The 17,717-nt window shown below is 50.9% G+C and overlaps 1 protein-coding gene across 1 annotated transcript in view; it reads right to left on the bottom strand.

The window, feature by feature from the left end:
- Window positions 1-17,717, bottom strand: part of SIL1 (SIL1 nucleotide exchange factor) — an 89,752-nt gene that overhangs the window by 47,988 nt on the left and 24,047 nt on the right. The window lies entirely within an intron of this gene.

Below are 17,717 nucleotides of genomic sequence, written 5' to 3' on the forward strand. Positions count from 1 at the left end.
CGCCGCTATTTGGTGTTATTATTGCACCTGGGAGACCTTGGTACGGACAAAGATCCTGCTGTGCAAAGTACCTACAAGAACAAAGAGCCATCACTTCTTGGGATTGCAGAGGAAACCATGACAGAGGAGTTTTGTCCTTATGGCAAGAGCAAACAACAACTCAAATTGTTTTGTTTTCCAGTGTGCACGGACAAACGCGGAGCACGACGGGCCTGCTCCCAGGCTTGGTGGTGCTGAGGGGAACTCACCCGCGGGGCTGCGCCATGGGCGAGCACGGTGGGAAGCCCCGTGGGGTGCACGGCCATGCCCCTGTGCTCCAGAAGGACTCCCAGGCCTTCCTACAGGGTAGCACTGCTGCAGCGTAAAGCTACCAAACCCCAAAGTCTCAGGTATTTAACTTCTTACTCAAAATAAGGAAAACTGTTCTAAATTGCATGAGCACAGGATTACTACAGGGTTACGGGCATCGATACCCCCCAGACTGCCAGAGGTAGGGGCTGCATCCCTTTGAGCTCACTAGCTGCCAGCAGCATCTTGCACCAGCGTCTTCCAGGAATGGCTGACTCTGATGAATTATCGAGAGACTGCATGAACAGTTTAAAAAAAAAACAACAAGGATGTTTCACATAAAAGACACTTAGTTGGTCCGTTTATCTGACAAATTCTTCCTGTAATACTCCGAGCTATGCTAATAAACACCCTGCGAGTCAGCCTGCCAAAACGGTGATGGCTAAATGCAGAATCTCCAACCCGGCTTTTGCTCCGCTCCGAGCAGGGACAGAGCCATCTGAAACCAAGGGTGAACCCGCTCCCAGCTGCTGGCAGCAAAGCCACCCCCAGGAGAACCCCACACCGCGGCATGGACACACCCCAGGGGGCCACTCTCTGCTCTCACCCAGGGGTCCCAGGGAAGCAGCCCCAGTTTCTGCTGGATTTAGACCATGACCAGTGCGCGAGGAACGAGCCGTTCTCCATTCACCTCTCGCTTGGTGAGATGCAAGTTGCTTACTGGTGCTTCCTGGGACGTTGCCTTCCGCTGGCTGATGCCACGGGGATTGCTGAGTGGGCTCAGAGCACTCAGGGCGCCCTAAAACCAGGATTACGGAGAGACGAGTGCCCACGGCAAACTCCTGGAGCACTTCATCTGTCTTGCATCATACGATTTTAATGGCAACAGCTTGCTTGCTGCAGTAATGATGAGGCCTTTAAACACCATCCGTCAGGCCTACAGCTCAAACGCCTGTTTATCTGGAAAAGGATTTAAAGCTCCTCTGTTGTTCTAGTGCAGGGAGGTCTTTGTCATTTGTTTCTCTCAGCATATATAATGAAAATGTTGTTAAAATGTCTTCAGCATCCAACCCCTCCTTCTGTGATTCGACCTGCAGCTAAAGGAGAACAAAGCCCTGCGAGGAAGGCGCCCTCCAATAAGTAATACTTGGTTAGACATGCGAAAGCATCAGTTAAATTTGGACACTCAGCTGGACCGCTGCTAACGACTGCCAATGTGAGCCGAGCCAGCTCTCTCCCACTGCAGCACTATTTGTGCTCTCTCAATTACCGGCGAGCACCGGGAGCCGGGTTATTCAAACTCGCTGTGCCCCGCGAGCGCCGGGCTCCAGCTCCTGCCAAACCCACCTGCTGCCTTGGCTCGGCTTGGCCTCCAGGAGAGCAAAACAAGAGCCGAGCTGGCTGCCAGGCTGAAAAGCCAGCAAAACTCCAACATCTCGTGGCAGGAGGAACCGCACAGGACGAGAGAGCCGGTGGCCAGGCGCAGGGCAGAGAACGCGTCTCCTGCAAGGCGTCTGCTGCTTTCTGGGGTGCTCTGAGACAGCGAACGATGGGAGCGGAGGCAGATGCTAGCGAGGAAGTCTTCGGGAAGGAGCGATGGGAGGGCTCCGAGAGGACATATGGTGCCTCTCTGATGGGAGTCACTCCTGTAGCATCTGTTGATGTATCTGCTGCTGCTGCCAAGAGAGAAAAGCTTCAGATGACACGGAGCTCCTCGCAACAAGTGCTTCTGCCCTTCCACCTCCCTCTCTGCAAAGGCTTCTCTCTCGCTTGCACTACAGCAGCAGGAAATGCACCAGGAAAAAAAAAATAATAGCGTGGAGGAAGGAGGAAGAGCTGCCCTTTTGTAAAACTGGCAGAAACATGTTTTTACTTTATAAGCAAAACTTTCGCTCCGGCTTTGAGCCAGTCATTTCTTATGCATTACCACACGGCCTTGGTTACAGCGTGATGCATGTGTTTAGTGATTCTATATGAAGCACTTAATTTATTTTCTGTTCTCATATTGGGCTCGATTCTGGGAATGCTAGCAGTCTGGAGAGTTTAATCCCCCAAAGGTCCAGGCAGCAGACGAAAAGCAGAGGTGGGAGGTGTGCAGCCACGCTCGGATCATTTCAGCTATCAAACGGCACGCTGGGCTGCACGGACGCCGGACTGACCTCTGCCTCACCACGTCGGCATCAAACAGAACCATTATTTGCAAAAGCCAGTTGTAATCCCTCACCAGCTCCCCAGGTTATTTATTCCTAAGCCTAAACTACTTCGTAATGTCACTGCAACCTGTTAAATAATTGTCGTCCCACAGGTGTATTTGTTACACTTGAAAGCCCATCTGGGATGCTGCATGCTTATCTACATTCCGGGAAGATCAATGCAGAAGGCAGGCAGAAAAGAAAAATGAGGATGACCAGGAGAATTGAGAATCTAACAGAAGGAACAGGGGATGATATTTATCCTGCCTAATTTTAGGAATCTAATGGTCAGATACTTTTCCTGAGCTAGGCAGCACTGGCTTCTTTACTGTGAAAGAGATTTCCACCTCCAAAAAAATCACCAGCCACAGCTGTCTTCAACATCTGCCCTGGAGAAGGAGAAATGACCCTCAAAGAGCCTCTCTTTCTCTCTCCAATGAGCACTGATATGACCACCACAGATGAACACAAGGGCAGAGAAAATTGCCCTCAAGGAACCCGGCGATGCAGAGGCATGACAAGGACAACTGCTCTCTCAGGAGGGATAATCCGGCAGGACCAACACTGGCGCTCGACGCAGGGGTCCTAAGCTTGGTCACGCTGAATCCGTGGCTGGAAAAGAGAAGCTGAACCCTAAGATTGTGCAAAAGGAGGAGAAAGGGGCAATAAAAAAAATATAAATAAAAAAAATAAAAAAGCAAGACTGTTTTTGAGGGGAAGGCTGGGAAGCTTCAGCAGGGGTTCTTCACGACTGGCTCTCAGTGGTCGCTGTTCCTCTCCCCAACTTCTGCATACGTAAAGCAATCAAGGCTGAAATGGAAAAGGCAGACACGTACCACAGAGGAAAAGCAACCTCCCTCTTCGCAGCTCCAGCCATCCCTGGGAGCGTTTCAGGACACGCTGTGCTGCTGGCAGAGCACGCGGCGTGTTGACTCGGACTGCCTGGCCACGAGACGCGTGTCAGCTGGCCCGGCGCACGCCTGCACCGCAGCGGCCACGTTACATCCCAGCACCCAAGCATCCCCCAGCCTACAGCATCCACCAGAGCCAAGAGAGTGCAGGTCCGCAGGCAGCTGGACAACATCTCCCCGGTTACACCCTGCGAGGTGCCTGACCCGAAAGGCACGGCTGCGAGACGAGCAGAACGCAGCGAAGGCACCGTCTGCCAGCTCTGCTGCCAAGCTAGAGTGAGAATGAATTTCAATAATAAAAGCTGGAATAAGGAGATGCCTTGGAGAGCGTGTTGGTATAGTGCTTTCCTAAACTTCAATTTAAAGCCTCATTTCTATAGCTAATGCAGTCGTAAGGGACATTAGCCTAATTTTTGTCGAGAGAACTTGTCAACACTGCAGTATTTAAGACAGGCGCTAAGGACTTGTTTTATCTCGCAGATAGATCACCGAGAAAGAAAGTAGTTGTGCCGCTCTTAGTTCATAGCAAAACAAATTGACATTCTCCCTGGGCCTCGATGGGGGAATGGGAGATGCTTCTTTAAAAATAATAATAATAATGTGTACATGAGCAGCTCTGCATTTTGTTCAGGGCCTTGTGCACATGCTGCAGCAGAGGTCGGGTCCAAACCCGCAGCAGGGAACCTACGGGGAGGTGCTTTCACTCCCAAGACATCAGTCTTGTCCTTTCCTTTCCATATACATTAGGTACAACATCTGCCCCAGTTCCTGAAGGGTCTGCTGATGGTGCTCAGCAGTTTAACCACGGATTACCACCAGACTGATTTCAGGGTAACGCCGAGAAGACCGGTGGTGGAGGTACGGAATTGGCTTTGCCTCCTCAGCTGCTCCAGCAGGAGGCTGAAATGGAAATTGCCTGGGCTGCTTTTAAGTGATGCTCCATGGGTGAGTCAGCAGAAAGCAAAGGACAGAGGCTGTAACCTGCATCTTCAGAGAAAAAAAAAACTCATTTGCACGATCCTGTTCCCATCATACCCCTGCTAATATCTTTGGCATCGGTCACGGTAGAGCCATTCAAGTGATACAAACTGCAAGTGCCTGAATACGTTCCAGCAAGCCACCCCTGGCACACGCTCCCTCTGTCCCAGGCAAGGCTGCTCCCACCCCAGTCCTCCCTTCCTGACAGACACCTTCCCCTGCACGCCCCCTTGACATCTGGGGGTTTATCTTCCAGCTGTACAGCACCAACCTGGAGCTCTGTAAAAGAATTCATGAGTTCGTACGAGCCTGGGTGCATTAGTGCTGGCATGGCTTCGTGCTAGCCACGTGCCAGCCTCAGGGCTGCCTTTGTCCCAAGTCCCAGGTAATAACGTTGATGCCATGGCACAAACACCAGGGCAGGAGCTGCAGCCTCCCACGTGCAAAGTGCCCTCTTCTTTGCAGGAGCATGATCTGGGGCTGCGGGCTGACAGGCAGGAGGACAGCTCTGCTCTGCTACAAATTCTGCACTCGCAGAAGAGCTAAATCATTACGATGGCCAGAAACGTCCCTTGGGAAGGAAATCCTCTCAAAGATAAATCAATAACTCTGTGTAATTTTAGCATGCAGCCAGGAGAATTTACATTGCCAGGAAGGCTGAGAGCTCTGCCACGGAGACAGAGCTGCAGCAGCATCAAATGGCCCTGAAGCACTCCCCCGAGCAAGAGCCTGGGCTCTGGGTACTGATCACAACGCCAGGAGCTTCACAAAAGCCTGGCCTCTGGTGTGACAGCACTGCTACAGTCCCAGGAGGACGTGGCAGCAGGCAGAGACACGGCATGGCAAAAGTCCCTCGCAAGGAACCTACCTCGCCCCAGCTGTCCTCCTCCGAGGCCACGGCAGAGCTGGCAGACACTGCGGGGTGCTAGGGGTAAGAGCAGGCAAGCACAAAGCAGGAGTTAAAGACAAGCACACAACACAGGGAAAGTGTTACGGCCACTCGGTACCCTCTGGCTAGGGTTACAGAGGTTCCCACCAGCCAGAGCATCTGCAAAATAAGGCGAGACAGTGATATGCTGCAGAATGTGCTGTGATTAATGAGACTGCAATTTACGTAATTATATTAATGCAAAGAACACTTGGACCAATAAGTTCAAGGAAACTAATGACACTTTACGGCGCAGTTCAACACTGAGCAGTAACTCTGGCAAAAAGAGGGGAAAAAAATAAGGACCCTAATTATTCAGCAGTTCTTCTCCTCGCAGATTCTCAGGGTCAGCTTGGAGGAGAAGGTGGCCTGAATTATATTTTCGTTTCCAGAACATCAACGGAATTGCTAACTAAGTTCCAGCGGCAAGGTCGAAGCCTGCCCGTCGTTATGCATGCCGTCCCCCTCCCGACTGCCGGCTCCAGCACCGCCGTCAGCAGGCAGGTCTCAGGCTGGCAGCGTCCTGAGAGCGGGCTCAAACCACCAGCAGCCCGCGATGCTCCTCCAGAGACACCTTTTTGCTCTGGTTCCCAGCGCGGATGGATGAATTACAGCAGCTAACTCCTTAGAAGCTAAAAGCGGTCTCCGTGAAGAGCAGGACTTGAAGCTTGCTGAAGATAAGCTCGACGAGTAAACACCTCCATCCACCCGGCAGCAATGTGCTGTATGCCCACACCCCTCACATATTGCGACCAAACCACCAGGCAGACGTGGAGCCTGTGCTGCTAACACACCGGGGCTGGAGACGTCCTTCTTGCATGCAGATGGAGCAGCAAACACGTCCACACCTGCCTGGGGGAACGGAGCGGGGCCGCCCGGCGCAGCGGGAGGACGTGGATGTGCCAAGCCGTGCCATTCCTCCCGCTCCCCTTCAGGCCCGTCAGGCTCTCAAACGGAGATGCCCACAGTGCTGGCACCCCCCGCGTGCCTCTGTCTGCACATCGGGTTTTACAGCAGCTCCAGACGGGGCAGTTTCCACACCAAGACTTGGACTTGGCCCCTCTGAAGCTAAGGGCTGCTAGCAGAGCTGACCCAAAGGGGAACGGAAGGGTTGGCACCAGCACCGAGCCAGAGCTGGAGATGTGTAATGACGGCCCCGAGGAGAAGCACGACACCCCGTTATGTTCCTACGACACAGGACTCGAGGCTGTCTAAGAAGCCAGCGCAGAACAAACCTGCGGTGACAACGCAGGACAGGAGACCACACAGAGACACCTCCGTGCCCAACCCAGAGGCGCACCAAACCCCACCGGAACACTTTACGTGGACGGTCGGTCACAGTCGGGGTCAGGAGCCCCAGGGCTCAGGGGCTACGAGGAGGCAAAGCTCCCCAGCTGGCTCCCAGGCTCGGCAGCGTCCTGCAAGACAGAACATGCAAAAAGCCAACTCGATGACTGGGAAGACACATATAAAGTAATCCGTCACATGGCAATTTGTGTGCACCCAAATGTCCTGCAACACAATTAGAAATCAATAGCGAGAAGCAGAAACCCTCGGCCACACGGTAAAATATAAAGAACGCTTGTAACATTGATTTTTTTTAAAGTGCCTAAGAGAAGACAGTTGCGAAAGAGCCTGAGAAATCAAAGCAAAATGCCTGAATTGAAGCCCTTTTTCTTAAAAAGACATTAATAATGGATTTTCAATGCAAGAAGAAAAACTGAAACCCACACCAAATTCTCCTGGTAATAACAGCTTTCTGCAAAGCCCAGCTATTAACGTAACAGGGACGTCCATCAATCAAGCACGCAGAAAGTACTTGGAGAGCTAAAAAAGGAGCAAGCAAACATCTGCTTTTGGCAACTTAAATTTTGCCCTTAAATGCAGGAACACAATAAATTATTGCAAGGTTGCGCTTGAACTCATTTTCTTCCGTCCTGGACAAGTAAGTGCTGAGCGTGGGGGGTAAAGGTCCACAAGCACGCCGCTCTGCGGTTTGTGTCCACGAGAAACTCGGAGAAAGAGGCGTGATTTCATCTGAAGACTAAGCGATGCTTGAAAAACATCCGTGCCTTTCTCAGAACCAACAACACGGTGCGTTCCCAACAGCAAACACCTGCAGCAAAGTGACAGCGAACGACTCTTTGAGCCAGCAGCTTTAGCAACCACCTTTTTGTAGTTAAGGAAGTTCCTCTGAACTCCTCTGCACCCCCAGCCATCCTAAAGCCGTCCAGGGCTCTGTTTACAAGCTGGAATGATACCAGGGTGGGATGAAAAGGCATCGAGGTTGCTCTGAGGTAACAGTCACATCCCTCCTCGTTTCAGCTCTTCTCTTCCCGTTTCCGTGCAGTCCCCACGGGAAGCTGCAGTAATTAAGACAGGTCTTTGGTGCCTGCGCTTCCCAGGGCTCGCATCTCTGCAACGCTTCGCTCTGCGGGTCCGTCCTCCCAGACAAGCACTGTCTGACTGGGGTGTTAGCAGCAAACCTAACAACTGCGGGACTTACACTGAAAAAAAACAAACACCAACCAACCAGCTGGCAATGAAAGTAACCGAGGAGCCCCTGTGCCTCTGATATTTGCTCTTTCTTTAAACAAACTGGGTCAAAACAAGCGCTGGAGCTAATGATCAGAATTTACTGATTCAACTAGAAACTGTAGGCATCGCTGCAACTAAGTCTTAATATATTCTGAAGAGTGACACTATAAAATGACATTATGGAAGTCTGTATTTATTGTCTCCCCATGCTTTCTGTATCCAAGGTGCTATGTTACACTTAATAACAGCTTTCCTCCCCAGCTGCCAGTGCTGCAAATCCTGCCTGACACCTGACAAGCGAACGGTTGGGGTTAGCCTACCCCCCCAAGTACACACATCTCCACTCGATACAGAGCTCTAGCAGCGTGTGGAGGGATGAGTGATTGAAGCAGCACTGCCCAGGGGAGGCACAGCCAAGTACAGACCATCTCCTCACGTGCTGGCTCTGCAGGGCTCACCGTGAAGCAGCAGCAGCGTCCTTTGGGCCCTCCTCCACGGACTGGACCGAAGCAGAGAAGCAGCAGCTGTCGTAGGGAGGCACCTCCAGCTCTGTGTGAGGCTGCCCAGCTCTGCTCCCTGTGAAGTGCATCTCAAGGGCCCCGCATTTAGCTTGTAGACCTTGGACACAACCTTCCTCAAGCGTGGTCTTTATGGAGTGTCGTGTTTTACCTGTCTGCAGGGTATGCTTAAGTCTGAAAGAAATTCACCTTCGCACTCAGGCTGTACATGGGCAGTGCCCTGGGCTGTGGGTGGGTGCTTGACAAAGATGCTGTCGTCCCACCCTGCCTGCATCGTCTGCACTGCGGAGGAGACAAAAGAAATCACGTGGGCCACCTCTAGTCCACTTCAAGAAAAATTACGTGTGGCATGTTTTTTTTTATTGAGTATAGATGAGAGTGAACAGTGAAAACAGGCAGCGTAGGTGGCTTGACCTATCCCGAGGGCCTTTGTTGTAGGAAATGAAGGGGAGCACACACACTCGCTCCCCGCAGAGCGGCTGCATTAACACCTCTCACCAACACAGCTTGATTTGGACGAGCCTCGGCTTTTCCTTCTCTTCTCCTTGCCAGCAAACCCAGCCTTTCCTGCAGGCAGCAGGGCAAAGGAACCAGCTCTCCTCTGGCTGCAGCCTCGCTCTGCTCCTCTTGCAGGACAGGTCTTTTCCCTTCTGGAAGGGAAGGTAAAGCTTTGGAAAAGAGCACCTGAGGAGATCAAAGTAGGTGGAAAGACGATAAAACAGGACTTAGGATGAGAACAGTGAAAAGCTTCTTGCCTCATCTTCCAGCAAAGGCTCTGGTCCCCGAGGGTGCCTTCACTCTGGCCTCAGGCTCCAGCCCTGCTCAGCCCCACATCCCCACAGCAGCTGGTCCCAGTCACCGCTTCATTGCCTCTCTTCAGTGGGGTCTGCGGCAACTCTTCCCATGTTTGCTTCGTTTGGGTTTCAGCTGATGTTGGCGGGACGGAACAGTCAGCACCACCAGCAGGATTAGCAGCTCTCTGTGGAGCCCAGATGAGATCTTCAGTCTTAGGAAAGGCACCGTCCTACAGAGTCCTGCAAGGCCCCTCGGAGATCATCCAGCCCAAGCCCTGCTCAGGCAGGGCCACCGCACGTCCGCTGCCCAGGACTGTGCCCATTTGGCTTCTGGACATCTCCAAGGATGGGGATTCCACCACCTCTCCTGACAACCTGCTCCAGCGTTCCATCACCCCACACTACAACAGATTTTTCTACACTTAAACAGAATTCCTTCTGTTTCATTTTGTTCCCATAACCTCTTCTCCTGCGACGGGGCGCTGCGGGCAGGAGAGGAAGGCTCCTTGCCCTCGCTCTGCTGGCAGTGCTGTCCCTCACGCAGCCCAGGAGGCGCTGGCCACCGCTGCCCCAAGGCACACTGTTGGTCTGCGTTCAACCCCGCGCTCCCCAGGGCCCCCAGGTCCTTCATCATCTGCCGCCTTGTTACAGCTCTGCACTCGAGATAGCGAGCGGTCGAATCGCTTCCGCACATTGCCAAGTGCAGAAGAGGGAGGCAGCTGTAATTACCAGGAAGCTGGTCAGCAGGTTAAATGGCAGTGTGATGGATGAAGAACAGGGGGGCTTCGTGTCAAATAATAAGCAGATTATATCAAAAAGGTAAATGCATCTTAAAAACGGTCTTGAAGATAACTTAAAAGGTGCTTTTGGAAACACCACCAGACAGAAGCAGAAAGGTTTCACTTGGGCTGCAAGACACATGCTAAAAATAAAACCTGGTCCGGGGTTAAAATGTAAATTGTTGGCTAGATCTATTTATTCACACCCTGCAGTGATGGCAGAGACAAGCAGCTTGATGCTTTTTCTTTTACTTTGTAGGATCATAGGCACAGTCCTGTTATTGCCATTGCTGCTTGCAAGGTCTTTACAACCCTGGGAGATCTCCGGCAGAAGAACAGAAGAAATGCCAAGTGACAGGCTGCATACATTAATTCCGTATTCAGGTAACATCCTGGTGCAAGTGAATGACCCAAGCGAAACTTCCTGCAGTCTTAAGGAGCAGGGAGAAAATCGGGAGAGAGAAAAAAATCCGAGTTGAAGAGAGAGATTTTGAATCAGAAATGTTACCCCTAATTAGAATTGCCAACGCCACCGTGCTTACTCCTTCCAAGATGTAAATATTTAATAAAAAATTAAACTTGAATACAGTTCTGTGAGGTTCTTCCAGTCAACTGGAGTGAGCTCTACAAAACGTCAAGACAGACCCAGGGAGGTTACATTTCTTTCCCAAGCTTATGCTGGTAGAGCAGAGCTGGAAAAAACAGATATCTATTTCTTAACTCCGAATTTTCCTTGAGATGCTAGAGGAAGCTGTCGCAGTAAAGCAGTGACATTTGTTTTGGTGCGCTCAAGGAAGAACAAATGCAAAACAAGCTTCGAGACTTCACGAAACATCAAATAGCTGCTTTAATTTACATCTCAGACAAATTCCTTGCAGCTTCTAAAATGAAGGGAGGGCAGAGAGCAAAGAAAATACTCTGCCAAATCAGGACAGCATGATGGATATGGAGACTGTTCCTCAGAAGAGCAAGGTGCTTTTAAGCCAGAACGGAGGAGGCAGAGCACCTGGCTCTGGAAAGGCTTTGTGGAAAAAGAGAATCTGTTCATACTGTGACCCCATAAATAAAAGTATGGAAAAATTAAAAAGAATAGTTGCAGCCTCATCTGAGCAAGAGCACTGATTGTAGCCATGAACTGTGAAGGACCAGGATGAAATGTTCCTCTCAGGAGCCATTTCACCGTGTGCCGAGTGCCCAGAAAATATCTTTGTGCTCACCCACCTACAGTCAGTTTCCTAGAAATTCTAGTAAGCAGAGTCTGCGGGCACATACAGGAAGGAACAGCCAGAGCAGGACCATGGGAAAAATATTTTCTCCCTAATTATGAAGAAGACAACATTGTGAACTCGACAAACACAACTGGGACCGCCAGCAGACACTGAGGCTATGGCCACATCCGCGCCTCGTACGAAGGGCTCAGAAACGATGACTCTGGCCACAGGAGAAGGGAAGGCACTCAGACTGGCAATTCAAGATTACCGAGGCTGGATGCACTCCCAAATGTCTTCCAAGAGGGAAAACATTTTTCTTCCAAAGCACCGTTACAAGCTTGAAATAAATACACAGACTGTTAGATAAAGACAGAGATAAAAATAGGCCTGTTATTAAATACCTCTTCTTTAATGAGGTTCATCCTTCTAAACAGTCACACGAAGGTTATTAACATTATTACAGAAAATATAGCATGCTCGCACATAAAAACCATGGCAAGATATTTCTCATCACCCAGCACACACTGAAGCATCTCTCAGCAGCTCAAATCATCCCCGGCTCAGCTAAAAAAAAGATTAAAAGAGAGGAATGAGATCTCCCCTGTCTGGGAAACCATCTCGCCTTTCAAAGCATTTTTTCCCTTCCAAAACAACGTAAATTTAACTATGTGAATGATTCCCACTGCTTACACCTACTGCCATACAGCTGGCATGCTTACTCTCGTAGCTAATGCTACGTTTACACTGCAACACCAGTCAGAGCATCATTAAAGCCAGCTCCGAAAACATTTGGAGAAAATGCAGCCTAACCTCCTATTGCTGCACACAAAAAAAGCCCTTGAACCTGCAGCACCTCCGTCACCTGGATTACCGCTGCTTCAAACCAACCACTAACACGCTGCGGGGGGGCGGCGTCCTACAAGCAGCGGGCAGGAGTCACCGGCTTGTCTCATGTGGAAATGCAGCAGTGCAGAGTTCAAATGCTGGACCTAATTGACAAAAAAGTACTGGCTGTGTGTTAGAGAAGCCAGCAAACCTTTGTCTGGGTTTGGGGAAAAAAAACGGCTCCCGGTTCACTTCTCTGAAGCTGACACCGTCACGGACATGCTGGCCAGAACATTGGCCGCAAAACCTCCCAGGTCACAGAGAAGCAGACGAGGAAACGACCCCGCAGCCAGGACGGTGCCTGCCGAGCTCCCGTGTGCGGCACCAACCTGCCCCTCCCGCAGCACCGAGCAGAAAAAGCTACCCACGGCTCCACTGGTGCACCTGTCCCATCAGTTGTCTTCTGTGGGAGGTTCTTTCAGCGTTTCTTCCGTTGTTGTTTTGTTCGTCGGGTTGTTTTTAAATGTGCGTGTTCAGTTGCTGGCCTACGGAGTGCTGCTGTCTGGTTTTGTACTGCATGGTGAGACAGGAAAAGGCTCTGCACCTCTGGTGGCTGGCAAAGGTCAGCTTGGTGCCCGAGGACCCAGTAACAGCCACGGCTCTTTCCGCTACCTGGGCCCGAGGCAATGATGTTCCCAGCACCTCCACAGCTGCGGCCACGACGGCACCTCAGCAGGAGGCTGAAAGCTGTTTTACAGTCTGCACTTCCACCTCCGAGAGCGGGCATCCTTCACAGGGTACCTACTCAAACAGAGGTTTCACAAACCTCTCCACATGCCATCTGAGCATCAGCGCTGAGATCTTGCTTTGCTTTACGCTCTTGCCTTCCAGCGCATCCCACCAGAGCCAGAAGCGGCACAGGAGGTTTCAGCCCGGCACCTTTGTCCGAAAAGACTTCTGGTGTAAGGAAGAATTGGGCAGGAACTTGTAAGGAAGGCAGCCTGAAGTGGATCGTCCTTCCTGGGCCGTGAGGGTGAGAAGCACATGAGGATGGGGAAGCTGAGAGAAGGGAGCACAAAGGCATGCGGTAAGAAACCAGATTTAGAGGCATGAAATACTTTTCGGATATCAAAAGCACAAGGAGAGATGGAAAAGCAGGCAGGAGAGCTAGCAGCAGCCATAACGCCAAGCTCTGAGCATTTGCAATTGCTCTCAGGACTGCCTGGGCTTTCCTGTCGGCTGCGACCAGCCTGCAGCAGTCCCTGTTGCTGGCCAGAGCCCGCTGTAACAACACCACAGCCGAGATTTCTCCCTTCTGCAGAGCAGTAACTAGTTCAAAAAGAAAAGCAAATAAAAGAACTGGAAAAGCAGCATTTCATCTGGTACAAATGAGGTTCACGCACGTCAGGCTTTGCAAAAACAAGCGTACCCTCGTGGCTCACCGGCACCTCTCACAGCCCCCCCTTGCCAGTGCTGACACAGATATTTCAGAGACCTGCCTACCACTGCCTGAGGCAGGTCGGGGTCACCCAGAAGCCAGAGATTTGGGCAGATTCATTAATTCAGCAAAGCAATTAGCAGGAGGCAGGTCAGGCCACCCCAGTGAGCGACACAAGCAAGACGCCCACCCAGAGCCAGCCAGGCTGTGGGATGGGTCTGGCACGGGACCGCTGAGCCAGGGGGGCCCTTTGGATGGGGAGGAGAGTGACAGAGACTGGCAGGGCACCCTGCGGCTCTGTGTGCACAACCTGCTCCTGCTGTCACCTTCTCCACCCAGCTTTAAAAAGCTCTTCCCAGCTTACAGCCGCGCTGGCTCCGTTGGAGGCTGAGATCTCCTGAAAGGCAGGCTGATAACGAAGCTGGACCCCGTTATTCCCCAGCCCCAGTCTCTTTCCCCCAGCATCACAGCAAGACTTTCAAAGGAGCTTCTAAAATTAACTCCCAATGCGGATGTTGTCGTTGAGGGCCATGTCTCCACATGCATAAAGCCTTGTTTGTGCAGCAAATGAGACCCAGGAAGACCTGGGACAAACATCAACAGCAGAGATAGTACTGACAGAGAAAGCAGCCCGAGGACCTTTGGAAGCTGCAGCCACGGATATTTAAATGCTAAGTGATGTATCATCAGCTCCCTGCTGAACTTAAGATGGTTTCATCTTCACAGAAGCAGCAACAGCAGCATGCTCACATCAACTTCTCTCTTGCAATTTGATCAAGAGCGGCAGTCATGGCTTCTTATTTTTTTTAACCTGCAATATAATTAGGCACTTAGGAAAATGACTGCACAGTGCAAACGCTATGGGGTAACTGCAGGTATCAGCACGGGGCTCTGCAAGTCACACGGTTAACCACAGCCAAAGGCCAGCCCAGCTCCCGTAGCGTATGCTGCACCTGAGCGGATGCCAGGACTTGGTGCCCGAACCTGAGAGAGACCCGACGCTGCAGCACTGCAGCCACCAGCACAGGATTCTGCTCTGCTGCTCCAGTCCCGCGGCTCTGGACCAAAGGAAGCCTTTCCGTGCCCCAGTGCTGGTTCCTCTCAAATGGCAGGCATGCACAGGAGACTGCAAATATTTTGATATTTTCAGCAGATGAGGCTCTCATTCGATCCATTTGGATTTGGAGACTGGACACATTAATTCACAACATTAAGCTGACAGCTCAGAAACCTGCCAGCGAGCTCCTGCCGCGCTGGGGAATACCAAAGTGCTGCTGCCACCGAGGTGCACGCAGCCCAGCAGCACCGTGCAGCCCAGGCTCCCCCCCGCCTTGCTGGTCGCTGCTAAGGGAGGTGATGATTAACCCCCTCTTCTTTTCCCAATTAAACACTTGCCTTTTCTGCTTCTTCAAAGCAGCAAGAGGATTACACAGGTCTCCAGAAACTCCATGGAGAGAAAAAGTCAAAGAAGAAAAGGGCTAGCTAAGAACACAAACCTCAGCGATAATGAACAAAGAAAGAAACAAAAAAAAAGATCAAATCACTGAAACCAGCCCAGAAGGATTGCTCAGCCCTGCTCCCCACAAACCCTGAGCTGGGGCAGCTGCAGGAAGCACAGGGCACAGCACTACACACATCCACTGCTCTGATGTTCTGCCCCAGGCTTCTGCCCTTGCCATGGCCCAGACAAGCTGCTGGACTGACATAAACCTTTGCTACAAACCAGCACGGCCTTCTTAAATTCACGCGCTAAGTTTCCTGGCATTTAGGACCTCAGATAATGTGGCTCTCCACGGAGTTTGCCACCACATCCTTTGGCCTGACCTTCACAGCAAGGCCTTCCCAGAGGAGCAACTTCCAATGCTAATGTCAGGTGGAGAAATCTGCTGGTCGGTGATGTGATTAGCTGATCAGAGCAATCCGATTTTCAGTCATCAGCAGGAATGGCTCTCACCCGATGCTTCCCTGTGTTTTGTTTAGCAAAGTGCCCAAATGACAGAAATAAGTGGTGCCTTGGAAATGAAGCATTAATGTGCCCTAGGACGCCGTGTGGCAGGTTTGAGGTCACCTGGAAACATGGAATACACGCATTTATATGCAGGAGTGCAAAGAAAACTGTCAGTTTGACATAGAAGACCAGAACAGCTGTGAGTGCAGTAATCTCAAGGACAGTTTTGTCATCGTGACCGTCCAAATAACCACAAGAGGTCCCCGCCTCGCAGATTCCCCTCTTCAACAAGACCACTCTCCAGTGTTCCCCGTCATCTCTGCTGCCCCAAAGACTAAGGAGCAGCCTTTGGTTCCCACAGCCAAAGAGTACCTTGAAAACCAGTAGGGAGTTCCTGTGTGCAGGCAGGCTCACCTCCACGCGCTTGGAAAAGCTCAGCATAAGGAACAGCAAAGCAGGCCACTTCAGCTAGGTTTCTCCAGAGAGCTTCTGACTCATAAAGGCACTATCATCTGGTACAAGTGCCTTTAAAAAGGAAAATAATAATAATAATAATATAGGAAGCACAACTTCAAAAAAAACTATCTGTCTCCATGATGGAAGCTGAGATGAGGAATGATGCAATCACAGGCAGCATCCCCATGCAGAGGATGCTGCAGCCCCACTCATTAAAACCCAGGTAACCTGCAGGTGCAAACCAAGAGCAGAGAGAAAAGCCCTGCAGACATCTTCATCATTGCCTCCGATGACACCTCAAAGACACGTGGAGGAGCTGGGAGACTTTCCAAGGAGCGCGTATCCTTTCCACCTAACCCAACAGTACCTGGTGCATTATTTAGTGCCATGTGAAAAAGAAGCAATGCCTAACAAATACGTTAAAGGACTTTGTGAAGTCTCACCAACCTTTCCACAGCCCGTCAGCTGCCCAGCTGGCTGGCAGAAGAGACAGCTGATCTCCCCGCTTCCCGATTACAGGCGGCAGAGCTCTTCGGGTAACTGTCTCTCCGTGTTTGCATCCAGCTACCTCCAGCAGCTTGAAGCGCGCACAAAGCACAGGAAGAATTTGATCAAAATCCAGCTCGCGTTTTAGGCAGCGAGGGAACAACTGTACAAAGCAGCATCACACATACAGTAACAGTTGAATTTTGTGGAGCCATCTGACAGGTTACAGGTTGATGACACTGCTGCAGTCTCAGTGGGAATGCATTTTGATGCAATTAGCAGCAAGGAACTAGGAAAAACAGCAGAATAAAACTGGAAATACACGTATGAAATGTGAGCAACCACGGGACTGGAGAGGAGTGTAAAGATCAGGTGTTAGGCTCAGAACAGGAACAAGATGAAACAGGAGTGCGGCAGGGGCGAGGTAACTCGGAGCTCCCTTCTGCTATTTAAAATTGAAGACCCAAAGACTGAGCGAAGTTTGCTTCCACTGGAAGAGATGGGCAGAGTTGGCTACATGGAGACAACGGAAGATGGGAGGGCATCCTGGAGAGCTGGGCAGAGGAAAGCAAATTTCTGAGCATCTGAGTGCAGCTTCCCTCAGCCAGTGTCAAGCACACCCCAGCTGGGGCAGCCAGGAGGGTGTTCAGCTACGAGCGTGAGGAATCAGAGCAGAAAACGAGTGAAGGTGCAGAACCACCAGACCTGTTGTGCTGCCAACCTGTGTTCCTGTTAACTGACCCAAACGCACGTGCTAACTATGCGAGTCACACAGCCACACGCAGGATTTCACCCCAGTGAAACTGCAGGAGACAAAAAAAGAGACTGGCGGGGGCGAAGCCAGGGAAGACTCCTTTTTCCCATATGTTTTGAACCAAAGCCTGCACGCGCACCTGTAATGAGGACCTGTCATGACTAGACAATGAGGCAGGCCCCCAGGTAAGCCTTTTACAGCAAGAATTGAAATTCTTCCCTTAGAGCACCCTGTGAATGTTGACAAGCTCCCCAGTTCCATAAGTCCTTTACTGCACGTACCTGATGTGGAACTGCTACAAAAATAAAGCGGAACAAAACACCCAAACAATGGAAAAGGCACTTCGGAACAAAAACGGCAATGACATTTATAATAACTGCAAATACATCCATATTCTGCTCCAGCAAGGGTGGTGGGGATCTGCCAGTCTGCATACTGAGTAGGGACACCACACGCCTTCCATACATAATGGTAGGAAAATGAAATGTAAGTGTATACTGCAGCTTTGTGAAAGTTAGGGCCTTTTGCTAGACTGTTATGTTATAGAAAGATTTGCATTTGAAAAAGTCATTTTGCTCTATCTGGCAGAAATTTCAAGACAAATGGATCCCATATTTATTCTTTCAATAATAATACCGAGCACTGGATAGAGCTCTTTGAAATTCAGAGCACT

This window comes from Oxyura jamaicensis, chromosome 13 (assembly GCF_011077185.1).
Source record: "Oxyura jamaicensis isolate SHBP4307 breed ruddy duck chromosome 13, BPBGC_Ojam_1.0, whole genome shotgun sequence".
Classification (NCBI taxonomy): domain Eukaryota; kingdom Metazoa; phylum Chordata; class Aves; order Anseriformes; family Anatidae; genus Oxyura; species Oxyura jamaicensis.